Source organism: Lactuca sativa, chromosome 7, assembly GCF_002870075.4.
Source record: "Lactuca sativa cultivar Salinas chromosome 7, Lsat_Salinas_v11, whole genome shotgun sequence".
Lineage (NCBI taxonomy): Eukaryota > Viridiplantae > Streptophyta > Magnoliopsida > Asterales > Asteraceae > Lactuca > Lactuca sativa.
The window spans coordinates 49052123-49070053 of NC_056629.2; the positions used below are offsets into that span (position 1 = coordinate 49052123).

The window sequence follows — 17931 nt, forward strand, 5'->3', positions numbered from 1 at the left end:
AAATCAAAAAACTATATATATCCTTAACCATTACGAATTGAAGAGACTTTTGGCTAGAGAAAGAGGTTCCAGAAGGCAATTTTTAGCAGAAGAAAGGTCCTGGAAAGAGGGTTTCAACACCAAAAGAGTGAAGGTCCATAATTTAGTTTACTTATTTGTTACCTAGGAACATGTTTCATTATACTTTGATTTGTGTTAGTGTGTTAGTTGCTATTATGAGCAGCCGAATCTAGCTACTCTTGTTTAGCTAGATGAAGCTTCCAACTTATGAATAGCTTAATTTTATATGGATTTATTTAGTTGGTAAATTGCTTGTGTTTGATTTATAGTTACCTAGCATGCTTGTGTTTGTTTCTTTAGTTGCTTAACTTCATGTTTTGTGTAGCTTAGTGACCATTAAATGCATGAACTTGTTTACCTAATGATTTAGTGAACATTAAATTGTTAGAGCTAGGATTGACCAATCTTAGTTAGTCATTAAAGTAAATAAACTTAATTGTACTAGAGAACGTAGATTATGACTATTATTGCGTTTACATAATAAATCTTACATAGCATATTCGTATTCATAATTGGTTCTGTGTTTAATTGTGTGTGACCATACATAGTTTTACATGAATTAATTAATTATTGGTAAAGTTAGACTTAAATTACTAATATAATTAAAACCAACTTGATAATCCATAATTATTAGCTAGCCATAAGGACGAAGTTGATTCGAACTAGACAAGAGTGTTTTTACTTATTGATTGAATTTGAGTTAAGTTCGTATGATCTTGTAAAATCAGATAAAACCCTTTCTAAAATTGTTAATAATTAGGTTAATTTGATAGCAAGTAGATTAATTAGTAACACCGTTCCCTGTGATCGTCACCCAACTTACCCAAGCTATATTGTAATCTGACTAGGTACACTGCCTATAAGGGCATAGTTAGTTTAAGTTTGTTAGGTTATAAATATTAAAATTAGAGGGTACTTTCGTGCACATCAAGTTTTTGGCGCCGTTGTTAGGGAACGGCCAGTTTATTAGTTTATTTAGTTGCAATAGATTAATCGACCCTTTTTGTGGGATAAAATCTGCAAAAAGTTAATTAGTTATTTATTTTTATTTATTAGCTTATTAGCATATTATTTTAGCAAAAATTTTGATTTTTGTTTCTATCACAGAATTCACGACGTGAGCTTTATAAACTCACGACATGAGAGCTGTAATTTTTAGTTTTTAGTATTTTCTTATTTTAGTTCAGTTTTATATTTTTATTTTATCGAGTTATAGGAGTCATGACCATAGGCTCTACCACAGCTTTGGTGTCACCAATTGAAGATCCAGAAGTTGCACTTCACAAAAAGACTGATAAGAAGACGCCACTGCAAGAATTCAAGTCAACATTTTCAAGGAAGTCGGGAAAGAAGACAGGAGAGTCAAGTTCATCCTCAAAGAACAAGAGCAAGCTTGAACACTTGGATCAAATCTCGTCCAAACCGAATCCGAATACGATACCGAGCTTGAATTTGAAGAACATATGAGCGAACCTGAGAACGAGCCAAGGAACGAGATGGCAGACATTGAAGAGATGTCCATGGGAGCTTACAAGAAGTGGATCCGAGAAGATGTGGGTCCCGGTTTAGTCCAACCCGCAATACCTGCCACTGCCACATTCGAGCTGAAGGGGCACATCTTGACTACACTGAAGGATATCCCATTTTATGGGAAAGATCATGAGGATGCTTTTAAGCATTTAGATGAAGTCAATGACATTGCGGATTACTTAAATGTCCCAAATGTGAACAGAAACACCATATTGCTTAGGATGCTTCCCATTACTTTCAACGGAGCTGCTAAAGAGTGGTTAAAATCACTTCCACCGGGTACAATCACCACTTGGGCTCAAATGCGTGAGCAATTTCTGGACCAGTTTTGCCCACCATCCAATATAGCTAAACTCAAGAAGGCAATAGACAACTTTGAGCAACAGCCGGGGGAGTCATTATACGAAGCATGGGAGCGGTACAAGGGCTTGCTCAGAAATTGCCCTCAGCATGATCTAAATGTGCAACAAGAGATGTCGATTTTCTATGATGGGGTCAACGTTATGACAAGACAACTCCTTGACTCTTAAGGACCTTTGACAAAGAAAAATCCAAAGGAGGTCAAGGAGCTGATTGAAGAATTTTCGAAGCACTCTCGCGAATACCACAACCCTAGGCAAGATGGAATCAAAGGCGGTGGAGGGGCCCAAACTGAAGAAATAGCAGCCATGATGTCTATGCTAAATAATATGGACCGGAGGTTGACATAAATGGACAACTCAATTCATGCCATAAAAGTGGGTTACGAGAGGTGTAGTGGTCCACACTTGACCAAGGACTGCAATTTAGATCAGTTTGGGAACAAAAAGGCTCAAGTGTGCTACTCGAGTGGGGATAAGTATGATGAAGACTGGAGGAAACCAAAGAAGGAGTGGCTGCCATATGAAGAATTTAAGAAGAAAAAAGAAGAAAAGTATACGCAAACAAGTCGAGGCTTCTATCAAAAGGAGCAGCGACCAGCCGAGAAGAAACCCGATCTAGAGACCATGTTGATGAAGTTTATGGAAGCTTCGGAAAAGAGACACGAGGCTACTGATTCTACTATTAATGAACAGAGAACTTTGGTAAAGAATCATCTTGCATTGATGGTAGAACAGCAAGCTTTAATAAAAAACCAACAAGCCTCCATTAATAACCTTGAAGTACAACTTGGTCAACTAGCCACTCTGGTTCATGAGAAGTTGTCCCTGAAAAATCCCGAAACGAAGGCCCAATCTCATGTAGTGGCCATAGATACTGAAGAAGAGGCCATCTCTGAGTTCTTAGAAGCCTTAGAAGTTGAACAACAGCAGCCCGATCCAAAGTTGAAGAAGCCCAAGCTCGAAAATCAAGATGCTGCTGAATTGAAGAATTCACGACGTGAGCCATATACGTTCACGACGTGGGCCCGTCATGAACAGAAAAATTCTGTAGCTGGCTCGGTTCATCAGCCGCCTTTGCCTTTTCCTTCCCGAGTTGCCCTTAGTCCACTGGAAAGAGAGCATATAGTTTTTTTAAGCACGTGAAGGGTATCCCGATTAATACTCCTTTTGTTAAGTCCTTATAAAAAATTCTCGAGCATCAGAAATTACTGCAAGATTTGATAGACACTCGCAAGCAATTAAAGAAGCATTCTAGGGTGATTCTAAGTGAGCAAAGCTCAAAAGATGTGTTGGGAGAAACACTTAAGAAGATGGGAGATCCTGGACGCCTCACTTTTCCGTGTGAGTTTGGTAACAATATGAAGGTTGATGCTTTAGCCGATTATGGGGCTAACATTAATTTGATGCCTTATTCATTTTATCAGAAGTTGAAAATTCAAAAGATGAAGGCTACAAGAATGACGATTCACATGGCGAACCGTTCAGTGACACAGCCTCGGGGCATTGTGGAGGATATTTTTGTAAAACTTGGAAAATTTGTTTTTCCAATAGATTTTGTAGTGTTGGATATGAAGGAAGACCTCGATATTCCAATTATCCTTGGCCGTCCATTGCTTAACACTGCTGGAGCTCTTGTTGATATTCGTGAGTCTAAGCTCACCTTGAGGGTTGGTGATGAAAAAGAAATTTTTAGGATAGAAGATGGCTTTCAAAGGAATCATGTTCAAGAAGAGGTGTTCACAATTAATGAAGACAATGAATTAGAAGAACTAGAAAAGCTTATGGAAGAAGAGATCAAGACAGTTCATCAAGTCAAATGAACAAAACCAAGAGCATCTGTTCCATATTTGGTTGAAGTCATTGCTTACAAGAGTCCCCCTTCTTGGGTAAGCGAGGAAGATGAGATGACAAGTGATGAAGAGGAGGTTACTTCAAAGGTGACAAAGCCAGTAGTGAAAGAGGAGAAGGATGCTATGGAGTGCAGGGAGGAAACTAAAGGGACCAAACACAAACTTGATGAAGAACAGGTCAAAGCTAAAAAGGAGAATTCGAAGAAGGCGTATAAAAGACGAGTTCAAGCTTACAAGAGGTGTTTCAAGGAACAAAAGATCATAGTGGTGGATTCTTCAGACGATTCAACGTAGGATGCATGGAGTCCAGCTCAAGACTCCAAGAAAAAGAAGCGCTTCTTGGGAGGCAACCCGAGTTTGGTTTGCATTTTTTTCTTTTCTTTTTGCGTTTTAGTCTTAAAAAACATAGATCATATCATCCAACTCGATTATAACATAATTAAACACTGAATGTGGGGGCCCTAAAATGGAAGTAGTAATAATTGAGAATTTAGTTGAAAGTCAAATTTGATTTAGTATGAATTTTTCCTTCCAGACAACATTCACGACGTGACTTCTTCAGAATTCACGATGTGAATTATGAATAAACCGGATAATAAGTCAATAATATAGTTTAGCCCATTTTATAAGTGGCCCAAGACCAATCCGTGAGTGCATGGCCCAAAATTTAACCTAGACTGAACTCACGACGTGAATTTTGAAAAACACGGGACCACAGATTAAAGGGATGACAACTAGTTGACCCTCCCTTTGTTTATTCCTCACGAAGTGAAAACGAGATATGTTCCCCCCTTGGCCCCCATTGCTCTGATTTTGGCCGACAACTCCTCTATTTTTCTTTGTGCTTACGTAATACTTCCATCAAAGGTAATAATTCTTAATTCTTGAATTTTATTTTTCTTCAATGGTTGAACTTAGGGTTAGGGTTTGTTCATTAGATGAAAAATCGAATTTACTTCTTAAAAGTCCTATAATAGCCTTGAGATGTTGATGCTTTATGCTTGTAATGCTATGAGAGTAAACCCCATTATTCTTGTGGTTTGATTTGTACCCTGATTTTCCCGATTTTAGTTGCTGGGTACGAATTCACGATGTGAATCTTAAAGGATTCACGATGTGAATCCTGGTCTGAGCAGTTTTCAGTTTCCTTAATTTCTAATTTGTTGGATTATTTCTTTTGGATTTGTTTGTTGCTGTTTTTGCAGTAATGGCTCCCCGAAGAGAGACTCCCATTGGGGTGGCAAGTTTACACCCGTTTTACAATTTTCCCGCAACAATGTCCCGCGACATCTTAACCCAATGGAACAATATGTTAGGGTGGCTTTACAACAGAGAAATTGCAGTTGCTCCAACAATTAATTGGACATGGTTGAGGGAAGTTGGGCTCGTAGACCGGCTGGGCCCATTTTTGACAACAATATTTATTGGAGATGGGTTTTCATTCACTTGTTCTGGATGGCGTAACCTGTTCCGGGTCCAAGAGCGGGTATATAAGGAATTTTGTGTTGAGTTTTTCTCAACAGTGACATTTCAGGAAACTGTTCAAGACCCACATTGGCCACAAGCTTTGGTATTCCGTTTAGGGGAGTGAGTATTGGGAGTGCAGCCTCGTTGACTTTGCTTGGAGAGTTGGACTATATGATCAATAAGAGGCAATGACTCCTGAATTTGGTATGTTTTTGAGTTCGGCTGCTATAGGATATGCGAAGGGTGTCACTAGGTATACTTTCTGGCATAATATTGCGTCCGGAATGTTTAATTCCGGAGTGTCTCCCTAGAGTAGTATTCGGTCCCCGATTCATCGCTTACTCCACCGGTTCATCACATTTTCCATCAATCATAGGAGGCATGGAGATAAAGTGACAAAACATAATTTATTCTTCTTATGGTGTATCTTACAGTCGGGCGTGTGTTGCAATATTCTTTATTTTCTGGCACGTTTTCTGGTCGGGTCTGCAGCTAGTTCGCGCCCTGGGAGCCCCATTTGTGGAGGGCAATTTATTACGCGTTTGGCCCGCTCATATCATTTGGTTGTTCCTAATATTATTTGTTCCATGACTTGTGTGGATGAGCATGAGTTTGGCATGGAGTATTTGGAGACTATGCGGGTTGTCAGAAACTTCGGGTCGTATTGGGGCATAGTACCTTCAGATGGTGAGGGTGATGATGGTGATGATCAGCCGGCCGACCAACCTGAACCACAACCGAGGCCAAGGCGTAGGAACGTGAGAGGACAGGGAGAACGCGGGCAGCTATTGCATCCACCCGCATCCATGGATGGAGCACCTTTTGGGAGTGACATGGCGGGTTATTTGGACCAATTAGCTTTGAGTGTCAATTGGATTGGAGGTACTACGGAGAATGTTGTCCGACACCTTGGAGTGGAGCAGCCGCCTCATTTGGGGTATCATTACCCGATTTTCCCGAGATGGACGGAGTATGGCGGATGCGGAGGTGACGGAGCGGGTACGAGCAGAGCGAACGATGAGTAGGAGGATGATTGATTGTTTGTTTATTTTTATTTTGTTTGGTTTGTTTTGGTTTGTTTTTATTGTGTTATTTTGATGGGATTGTAAGAACTATTAAGATATTATGTTACTTTTATTCTTCTTTGGTGGTTATTTCTCAAAAATTGCTAGGAGCGCCTAAATAGGATATCGAGATATAAGTGCATACGTGTTTAGCCGGGAGTGTTTAAAGTCGAGAGTCGAGACCCATATTTTAAGCTAAGTGTGGGGTGAGTCAAGTGAGAAGAAATTTAGAGAGAAGAGTCCAAAATAGTAGAGATAGAAGAGTCTTAATACGTTAAGACATGGGTGCATTCAAGAATTAAAAGTGAAGTTGGAAGAAAAATATTTCTGGTGTTCTAGTTTTCACGTCGTGAACTTGTTAAAGTTCACCTCGTGAGTCAACATATGAAGATCTTCCGGAACCCGTTTCACAACGAGTTCACGTCGTGAGTTTTAGTTCATTCACGTCGTGAGTTTCCATTCTTTTTTCAAAATGGGTTATATTTTTCCATATTCAATTTGGGGAATATTTGAAGACTATTTTAGCTCATTTTCACTACTATACAATGTGTCGTATGCTTTCCCACATTGTTCATTCTATTTTGAAGATTTCCACCACATTTTTATAAGACTGAAGGCTCGATTTCATGTATTGCCGGTACATTCCTTATCTCGCGAGTTCAAGATCCAAGTTTCTATTTCTCAGAGTCCATATTCAAGATGCACGTTTTCCACACTATTGGAGATACTCACACCGTTATCCCAGGGGAGTCTGTTCTTTTTTCTCCATTTTTCTTAATTTTGATTTATTTTAGGCATACAATGGGGGCATTGTATGAAATAAGGGTGGGGTAGGGGGTATAAAGTAAATTGCTAGATAATCGTAAAATTTGAAAATTTGAAATTTTTAATAATTAAATGTAGTAATAATAATTTGAACTGTAGTTGTTAGTATCATATGGGATGATCCGATAAAAGTTCAAATGTTTAGTTGAGCCAATACATGTTATAGTGCATTTGTGGCCTCCCTTATTTTAGTTAAATCATGGAACAAAAACATAACCCCGCTTGGTTTGAGGGATGCAATATGTTTAGCAGCCTAAACCTGAAATGTATCCAGGAAAGCTATGTCTTAACCAATAAAGGTTGAAGTTAAGCGCCCCTGCTTAAGCATGTAGGTTTTGAGTGAAAAAAGTGAGTTATACATGTAAAAAAAAGAAAAAAAAGAGAGAGAAATTACTGAAAAGTAAGAATTCTTGAAGAATTTTGGAGCTATCAAAGTATGAAGATCAAAGATCAAAGTTCTAAGGAATCAAAAGTTGAAGATGCCAAAAACCATGAAAGAAGTGAATTCAAAGAAATCAAGATTAAACTGTCAAAGAAGTGAAGAATTCAAGAACTCCAAGTATTGGTATCTTAAAGTTGTAACTCTCTAGTTTATGTATGCTTGGGTAGCTTTACAAAAATACTTTGAGGTTAAGTGAGATTTCTGCGGATGGATTCGGAGGGTTGCATAAAATGAGCATTGTTCGAAAAAAGTGGGCGAGTGTTTATGAAGATTGTGAGTATTTAAACTATGGGGGGTACTTTAGGAAAATTTTAGACACAAATGCATGCGTTGAGGTCTTGGCATAATGGCTAAGCTGGAATCGGATTGTTCTATGTGATGTTAGTAATAAAGGGTTAAGTTTAAATTTGCTTTAGGGCAAGCAAAGCCCAAGTGTGGGGTATTTTGATATTGCAATATTTATACCTATTTTTAGACAATATTTAAGTACATTTTTATATATAAGTTGGTAATTTGTTAAGAATAATGGTACTTATGGGTTTAAATGTTATTTGCAGCCAAAAAGAAGACATTTTGAAGAAAAGGGACTAAAAACGTTAAAGGAAGAAACTTTGGGAGTTAAAAGATTAAAGGACAAGAAAATCAGGAAAAAGCGTCTTCACGTCGTGAGAACTGGAAGATTCACGACGTGAGCATAAGTTCTAGAAGATATGTACGCGGGTGAAGGAATCCTTTCCGGGCACGGTTATCTTGTATTCATGACGTGAATATTTTATTATTCACGACGTGAATTATTAAAATCAGAAAACTATGTATGTCACACCCCAAAACCAAGAACGGCGGAAACGTTCTGGGGCGGAGGACGTCATGTATAGTATCACAACACAGTAAATGTAAATAAGCAAACAACATCATCCATTGCATTAAATATATAATTTTAATACAAGTGTGTTCTGTACAGTTATAGACACCAAAATAATGTATAACAAAATAATATGAGATGAGTCTTGAATGCACTCCATCTTCTCAAAAGCTGGCCTTGGTACCTGTCTACTGATGACCTGAGAATACAAGTTATTTTGGAAGAGTTTATCAGCATAAAGCTGGTGAGTTCATAAGTATTTTAGTGTCAATGTTTCTTGTAAAAACGTTTGAACCTGTCTCAATGTATAAGTTTGTAAAATGTAAGCAAATGTTTGAAAGTGTTTGTAAAAGTTTGAATCTCTCAGAAAATCCTATATTTTCTATAAAAGTAACCTTCTACCAAGGCTAAACTGTTTTGTAAACTTGTCTGTTGTAAAAGTATGTAATTACCCAAGTATAACTATCATTTGTTAAAATATAGTTTGTACACTAATGCTTAAGTGAGATTATCACTAAAATATGTAATGGGTAAATCATTGTAGTACTGTAGCTTTGTATAATAAGATTACTGCTGTACTAAATACTACTACCTTAAACCGGATTTATATTAAGGCATAATGTGATAAATTGCACCATGCTATCGACTGGTAACAACGACATAATGAATGGTCGTAATAAAAGAAATGACGTTTGGCACCCGCAGACCTGCAGGTCCGGCTGTAGCTAGCAGCAAGGTGTAGGATAGTCAATCCAGTATAGATCTATACGCAAACTCACGCTCTCCCTCCAAGAGAATTCTGGCTACAACTCGGGCCATGACATTTAAGGCATGCCCGATACAGTGGATCACAATTATTACGTATTTATGTATATGTATTGTTTCTCGTATATCTGTATATGTATTGTTTCTCGTATATCTGTATATGTATTGTTTCTAGTATATCTGTATATGTATTGTTTCTAGTATGTCTGTATATGTATTGTTTCTAGTATGTTTGTATATGTGTTGTTTCTAGTATATCTGTATATGTATGATCCTGCGTTACCCCGATGGTAACCAGCTAATGATGTACTGATGAGTATGAATATGGAAGTACTTTTATGTCTATATATGTATGTATGATATATAAGTAATATTGAAACGACCTTCGGATGGTCACCCGAAATCCCACCAGACCACATCTCAAGGCGCGAAAAGGAAATAGGGCGGATGGCCTTCCTAAGTCCTTTAAACATTATTTATACCTCTATACATATATGGGCATGCAATTGAATATATATAAAGCATAAATAAGTTTTTATAAAACATTTGAAGCATAAATATGATTTCAAGAGGAGATCGACTTGATGTCGATCTATAAAACAATTTGAAGGCATAAGTTAATAAAACAGTTTAAGTATAAGAAGCATTTGTTTAAATCACAGTCTATAAGTAAGTTTGGATAGTAAAACAGTTTGTAAAACATTTCAAAGTAAGGCATTTTGATAAACAGTTTGAACAGTGGTAAAAATCGTTGTTTTCCTAGTTATTAATCACATGTGATTAAATGCAATCACATGTGATTGAATCAATAACTTATAAGTATTTGACTTGTATCCCCCCCATAAAGTATTTAAAACACTTAAAATCATTTCAAAGGTTGATTCAAGGGGTATGAACTCACTTGTGGTGAGTCGTTTGAATTGCAGTGTTGGCTACCGTGCTAGGTGACAAACGGAGACTGGTTTACACGCACGAGCCTAGTTATCATATAATAAGCATATATATAACTAATTAGACAAATAATAACTTAAATAAATAAGTTAAGGCACTTAGAAAACATTTAAACACTTTTATGAGTGTTTAAGGTCCAAATGGTTGCATCTAAGTTGCTACGGGACAAGGCAAAAGGGTTTGAAACATCAAAGGGCCTTGTATAGGAGTTCACTACCCAACAAACCCCACACCTTGGAGTTTACGTCCGTAAACTCATAGGTTTATGGCCGTGAACTCCTAAAAGGGTGGTTTTGGGTGTTTTGTGGTGCTATCTTGCTTCTAGAACACTCCTAGCTTTGTTGGAATAATATTTGAAGTAGTTTTAAGGCTCTAGAACACTCCATAAGGGAGTTTATGGCCTAAGGTCCTTCACCTTAGAGTTTACGGCCGTAAACTCTAGGAATTTAATTGATTTGAGGCACTTAAACATCAAGAATGGCATTCATGAATTTATCTAAGGCTAATGGGGACAAGAGGCACACTTTGGTGCCTTCACTTGGAGTTTACGGCCCAAGTCATGTTCCTTGGCCGTAAACTCCTTTCAAGGAGTGATTTCTATGTGTTCTACTCTCCATTCTAGTCCCAAAGGTGCAAGGTAAATTGTCTAAAGGCCTTAGGTGTGCTTGGAATGATTTTTGTCCCCCAAAAAGGGGTTTACGGCCCAAGAGGAGTTCTTGGCCGTAAACTCCTAGAAACTTATGGTTTTTATGGGCTTTTGATGTTCTAAACAAGCACAAGTACTATTAGTTAAAGTCCTTAAGCATTTGGGGAAGATTTGGGGCACTTTAAGCCCTTGAAAAGGGGTTTACGGCCCAAGGGAGTTCCTTGGCCGTAAACTCCTAGAACTTATGTTTCTTGGATGATTTCTAGGCTACAAAGATCATACTCTAACCCCTAAACAAGTTGTCTAACAAGGAATCGGGACTAGGAAGCATTTATGTTCCATTTTGGAGTTTACTCCCCAAGAACGTTCTTGGGCGGTAAACTCCCGGATCTTGATATCTAGACATGTTATTGTTGTTAATAAGCATTAAACAAGTATTGAAACACATATAGAAAAGTAGACTCACAATCTGGGATGAAAACCCGAAGATCCGTCAGAGAGAATATGACTTTTCTCTATTGGGAATTGTGAATAATGAATTAATTTAATTCAGAAAACTATTTATAGTCCTGGAATATTTTGACAGAAAATATTTCCATTCCTGATATTGGACTGCAACAGTATGAAACTTGAAATGCCCAAGTTTCACAAAACCAGGAGTATCCACTCTCCTGATATCATCCAAAACATAAACCCTAATGTACACAAACTTGTTCGGAAAAGCTTGAAAATCACTGAAACTGAACTAGCTTCTATTGAATAGATGATGTTCATACATTTGGAAATTTCAGGTTGTCACAATATATATCCTTAACCATTACGAATTGAACAGACTTTTGGCTATAGAAAGAGGTTCTAGAAGGCGATTTTTAGTAGAAGAAAGGTCCTGGAAAGAGGGTTTCAAAACCAAAAGAGTGAAGGTCCATAATTTAGTTTACTTATTTGTTACCTAGGAACATGTTTCATTATACTTTGATTTGTGTTAGTGTGTTAGTTGCTATTATGAGCAGCCGAATCTAGCCACTCTTGTTTAGCTAGATGAAGCTTCCAACTTATGAATAGCTTAATTTTATATGGATTTATTTAGTTGGAAAATTGCTTGTGTTTGATTTATAGTTACCTAGCATGCTTTTGTTTGTTTCTTTAGTTGCTTAACTTCATGTTTTGTGTAGCTTAGTGACTATTAACTGCATGAACTTGTTTACCTAATGATTTAGTGAACATTAAATTGTTAGAGCTAGGATTGACCAATCTTAGTTAGTAATTAAAGTAAATAAACTTAGCTGTGCTAGAGAATGTAGATTATCACTATATTGCGTTTACATAATAAATCTTACATAGCATATTCATATTCATAATTGGTTCTATGTTTAATTGTGTGTGACCATACATAGTTTTACATGAATTAATTAATTATTGGTAAAGTTAGACTTAAATTACTAATACAATTAAAACCAACTTGATAATCCATAATTATTAGCTAGCCATAAGGACGAAGTGGATTCAAACTAGACAAGAGTGCTTTTACTTATTGATTAAATTTGAGTTAAGTTCGTCTGATCTTGTAAAATCATATAAAACCCTTTCTAAACTTGTTAATAATTAGGTTAATTTGATAGCAAGTAGATTAATTAGTAACACCGTTCCCTGTGATCGACACCCGACTTACCCAAGCCATACTGTAATCTGACTAGGTACACTGCCTATAAGTGCATAGTTAGTTTAAGTTTGTTAGGTTATAAATATTAAAATTAGTGGGTACTTTCGTGCACATCAATCAGCAACGAATTGTAACTTCTCAGTAAAGGTGGTGTTACACTTAGCAATCATCATGCTACCTTCCTAAAGATTAAAAAAATCTCAATGGGCATATTGTATGATACTTTCACTGCAGAAATGATCTTTCACCTTCTTACTAAGAATTTCCCAAGTCATAGCCCTCCGAGTGGCCTCAGTGAGTCGTGCGTCAATAGTGTCCCACCACTCGAGTGCTTCCTTGTCAAACATTTGCACTGCATAATTCACCTTCTTGTCCTCAGTAAATTCACTAGATCGGAATGTTTGGTTCATCTTCCTAATGCAACGAAGGCACGCCGCAACATTCTCGCCTCCCTTGAAGGCAGATGTCTTACAGTCCATGAAGGATTTGAATGAACTCCCTCGGCATCTGACGGCTCCAACAACCTTTTGCCTTGGCACGAAATGACTGTGTGCCTCATCATCAAACGATTGATCTCCACCCTCTTTCACGCCCTCAGGTGGACTGACAATAGTCTGGCAACATGCATCGCCTGTCGCATCTACTCCAACGTCCTATCCCGCTCCTGGAGCTGCTCCTGAAGGTCAGCAATAATGGCGGCACTCGCTGTGCTGCGTGCGCTCTGCGACGGTTGGGCTAGTGGCAGGCGATTAATGGGTGGGGTCTGAAACATGAACAACGGTGTCCCGGGAGTGCGGTTGTTCTGGATATTGCCCACTCCTCCAGCATTCACATTCTCCTCAGCGTTCAACATTATCCTAATTTATAAAGAGTTATTATTATCGCTGTTTTCTGATGCATATACAAATATTAGGAAGGGAAAGTTTATAAGCAACTATCCTACAACGCTCAACACCCCCCCCTTAAGTACCTAAAGGTGAAAATTGAGCCAACTAAGCTATGAGTCTAAACACTGGCATCTGTATTCAGTTCACTCACTACATCGCTCTGATACCAAATTGACGTCGTGATTTTTACTCTATTTTTTTAAACTTTAACAATCCTTTTAAAATGAAAAATGCAACGAAAGACTTTATTTTTTTTTCAACCATTCTCAAAACCACACGTTACCATTTTCATAAACAAACATTCAACCGTTTAATTATTGCAAAAAGGGGGTTTAAAGGAAAATAAAAACTAAACGTGCTCAAGTGGCATCTTCATTAAAACTAACTACCCAAAAGGAACCCAACATCACCAAGCCATGCTCCTAAGCTACCTGTACGAATCAGAAGGAAAACGATAAAAAAACACACAATTCCTGTATGGGTCATCCATGCAAATCATAATAATGGCATAGTCAAGAAAAACAAGTAATATTATAACATAATTTTTTTCAATCATATAGTTTTCAACTTAGCTTAACCAATTATTACATATAATTTAATTCACCATTTATTATATGTAACTTTTAATTCAACCGATTAACTACTTTAGGGTTCCTTAGGGACAGTCTACCAATAACTTAACCCCATTCACTACTCGTGTGATCAACCAGTTTAGTGCTCTAAGTGACTCATGAATTCCACCTAAATACACCAACCCCAAGACTTCCATTTTCACAACTCCGACCTGCAAAGTACAAGTACTTTACGGTGTTGTTCAAGATCGGTACAAACGGTTTCAATTCTATCGATACACCTCCTGATTCCCACAAGATATTTGATCTAGCCACACCATACAGCCAACACCACTCTAGTTCCCATACACCAAGGTATACACAAACTACGTGTGACACGACCATCTAGAAAGTTCGTGAAACTAACAACCGATAAGGCTTAAGCTCTTTCAACATATTAGACTTGCAAGGTTCTACCCATGTCACCATTACACCCTACAAACGCATGTATACACCAAAATAATATTGTTTCTTATACAGCTTAAACGAGCAATTATCAAGTAATGAAGTTCACTAAGATGTCACCATACTTTAGCATATAACTATCAATTCATGAAACATCATATCCACATGCAATTTACAACTATCATATAACATGAATATCACCATATAAACCGATACCAAGGCACAACCATACACAAGATGCAAACAACATATTTTCAACAATTATCACAAGCATATATAAGTCTAGCATGAATCCTAATTTGCATCAACAATCCACCTATGAGATGTGGTTTTCGGTTATGCACTAAAGTCAAGAAAAATTGTCGGCTCACCTTGTGTTTGAAGCGAGATCTCCTTTTTACTTCAAGTCTTGAACCTTCTTGAAGTTCTCAAGTTTTCACCTAATAACCACACATACCAAAAAATCATCAAAATGGGGTCAATTTTCAATAACACCCTTAATTTCTTAATGGGTTACATATATATATTTTTTTAAAGTTTAACAGTTTGACCATTGTTCAGTGTTTTTGGCATAAATCAGAATCTGTAACTCCGATTGACATGAATCTAGACTTTCTGAAAACTAGACTTTATTTCCTACATTTTATCCACAGAGGGGCATTTACACATTCTGCTCAGATTAGCAACTACAACTCTCGCAAGATGGGGGCAAAGTTAATGTGCAGATTTCCAATAATTGCCAAAATTACTAGATGATTCATGACCTTGTTAAAAGGATTAAAGCCACATGATTTAACACAACAAAAACATGAATGAAGGTATTAAGACAGAAATTAAACGGTTTATGAAAAGAACAAGAATTGACTAAAAGTTGATTGAAAGTAAGATGCCCTTATACACCAAACACCAAACATCTTCATACACCAATGAAGACTTAGTTCACATTCAAGATACATACAGGGATGAAATTTGAGTGAACTTTAGATACACATTATGTGGTTTTCAAGTTTGTTGTTTTAGCCTCCAAGTCATGGTTATTGAGACAAAAAATACAAGCAATACCACTAAGAATTGTGAGGACTTTCAATCTAGACTTTTGACACCATCTTTGTTAGTCCAAACAACATTATAGTTACCCACATATCAAGGCCTCAAGGGGCTATTTTGAGGGTCTTAAGGAGTGCCCAAAGCACGACTTCAATGTATGAAATCACCCATAAGGATTTGAGCTAAAAATTACAAGAGATATAATAACAGGAACAAAATTTCTTTGTTTTTTTTACTTCAACATTCCAATATCATTCGAGTACCAACCACAACTTGTGAGAGAATGTTTCATGTGATTTTCATAGCCACAATTGATCAAGAAACACACTCTAAGTGGCTAGAAACTGATCCAACATAAGTTCTAGAGTGTAGAATAGAAAGACAAGATTAATTGCATAAATTGGAAGGCAATTTAAACTCATAATACAATCAAATTTCTCGAAATTAGACTTTGATCACATGAGAAAGTGGCGATTAAGAATGATACCAGTGGAGTCGAAATACAACCTCAAGCCTGAAACCGAACTCGTCCTCCCTCCTCATGTCGACAGTCGCGATCCCAGTTTCCCCACTCGTGCGATCGTTACCTCCTTCCCCAAACTGGATCGTTTTTTCTTCCTTCTCCTTACTCAACGATCGCTGGAACAAATGGCCAAGAATCGGTTCTTTTTCCTCCTTCACTCCTGTCGACGTCAAGCAGGTAACAAAGGCATGAGGTGGATTACGGGATTGCTTCTTAATTCACATGAGGAGTAACGAGTACGGAAGCATAATCGGTTCAATCCCCACGGGGGTTATACCCGATTTTCACCTTCCAACCCCTAAAATTTTGATTTTTAGCACCTTTCAACCCTAAACCTAGGCAAGTTGACAATACAAGTTTTTTTTTGTAACATCTCAACCCCTCAACTTAAATTTACACCCTTGCATGAATTATAATCACATAATTAAATTATTTCACCCTAAATTGTTATTATATTTTTTTTCACTAAATATTATTTAATTTAGTTTTTCCTTTTGAAAATAAAAGGATAAACCGAGTAATGGAACTAACCTTATTGACAAAGAAAAATTTGGGTTGTTTTTCCTTTTTGTTTTTCCTTTTAAAAATAAAAGTATAAATCAAGTACCAAATAACATAAAACTCAAGTAACAAATAACATAAAATTCAAGTACTAAATACTACAAATAGCATTCAAGTAGCAGATAACCAAAAAACATCACCACATAGTTCCAACACATCCAATTAAAACCAAAAAACTCAAACATATAAACTTAACGAGCAATCTTTCCATCCTTTAAAACTCCTAAACTTGTAGTTTTCATCTCGATCCATCCTCTTAGTATATGTGGATCATTGGGAAAATTTACCCACATCTCCCTAATATTCATGGTCCTTCCAAAAATATGATATGCATCAAATCGTAGAGGGTCTACTAGGCCTAACTCGAGTAACTCAAGCTTCTCTAAACATTGGGGAATTGATGGCCCTTGAGTCAAATGGAGTAGAGCTTTTTGCATCTCCCGTGCTAAATCATCAACAATAATAGAAGCTTTAGGTAAGGCACAAGGAGGTGGATCAGGTGAGGCACTAGGAGCTCGAGGTCGAGGAGTTGAGGGTTTAGCCCTTTTGTTGGGGTTACCAGAAGGTGAAGCAGCAGAAGGTGAATCAGTAGAAGGTGAAGCAGTAGAAGGTGGTGGCTAAGTAAAATGCTCACTAGTATGACTGGAAAAGTAATCATCCACCTCTATGTTAATGGAAGGGGCGTCCATAATATTTAGTGGTGCGGCATGGAATGAAGATGATCCATGTCCCGATGGTGTTTGGGATGTGGCATAGCTGAGATTACCAGATGCATTGTTTCCATTAAAGAGTTCTACACAAAGCTCTGGAAACAATAATGGGACGGTTTTCAAAGAAGCGGCTTTCGGATGTCCCTAAACCCAATCAATGTAACAAAAGTCATAATATAATAAATGACAACTATATAAACAAACTACCTCTAAAATATTTGTGTGTGTGTGTGTGTGTATATATATATATATATATATATATATATATATATATATACCATTTTAAAGTCCTCCTACTCCTCATTTGTTAAGTTAAAAGTATTGTTTGTGGATTGTAAAGGTTGTCAGTTTTGTTTTTCAAGTATAACCATCCTATGTATTTGGCTTTAAGGTTGTCATATGTGTTTTTCAATTGTCTTTGATTCAAATCCACGCCATACTTTTCCTTAATGGTTGTTCCTAACTTGTTTCGTGATTATTTGTGTAAACTCAAACCTTTTCTACCCACAGTTTGTACTTCTTCAATACAAATGTGTAATAAAAATTTTGTTTGCTCATTGGTCCATGTATGTTTATCTCCCATTGCTAATGACAAAAAAATAGGGAATAAATACTTTAGCAACAAAGATTAATGATATTTCAACATAATAATAACTTAAATTGATGGCATTTCAACAACAATGCATCATGAATAAAAAAACCA

The 17931-nt window shown here is 37.1% G+C and overlaps 1 non-coding gene across 1 annotated transcript; it reads right to left on the reverse strand.

The window, feature by feature from the left end:
• Positions 1-1940: 1940 nt before the first annotated feature.
• On the reverse strand, positions 1941-2047 carry LOC111891460 (small nucleolar RNA R71). Its single transcript, XR_002850202.1, has one exon. It is a non-coding gene; the product is annotated as a small nucleolar RNA R71 (small nucleolar RNA).
• Between the last annotated feature and the right edge of the window lie 15884 nt (positions 2048-17931).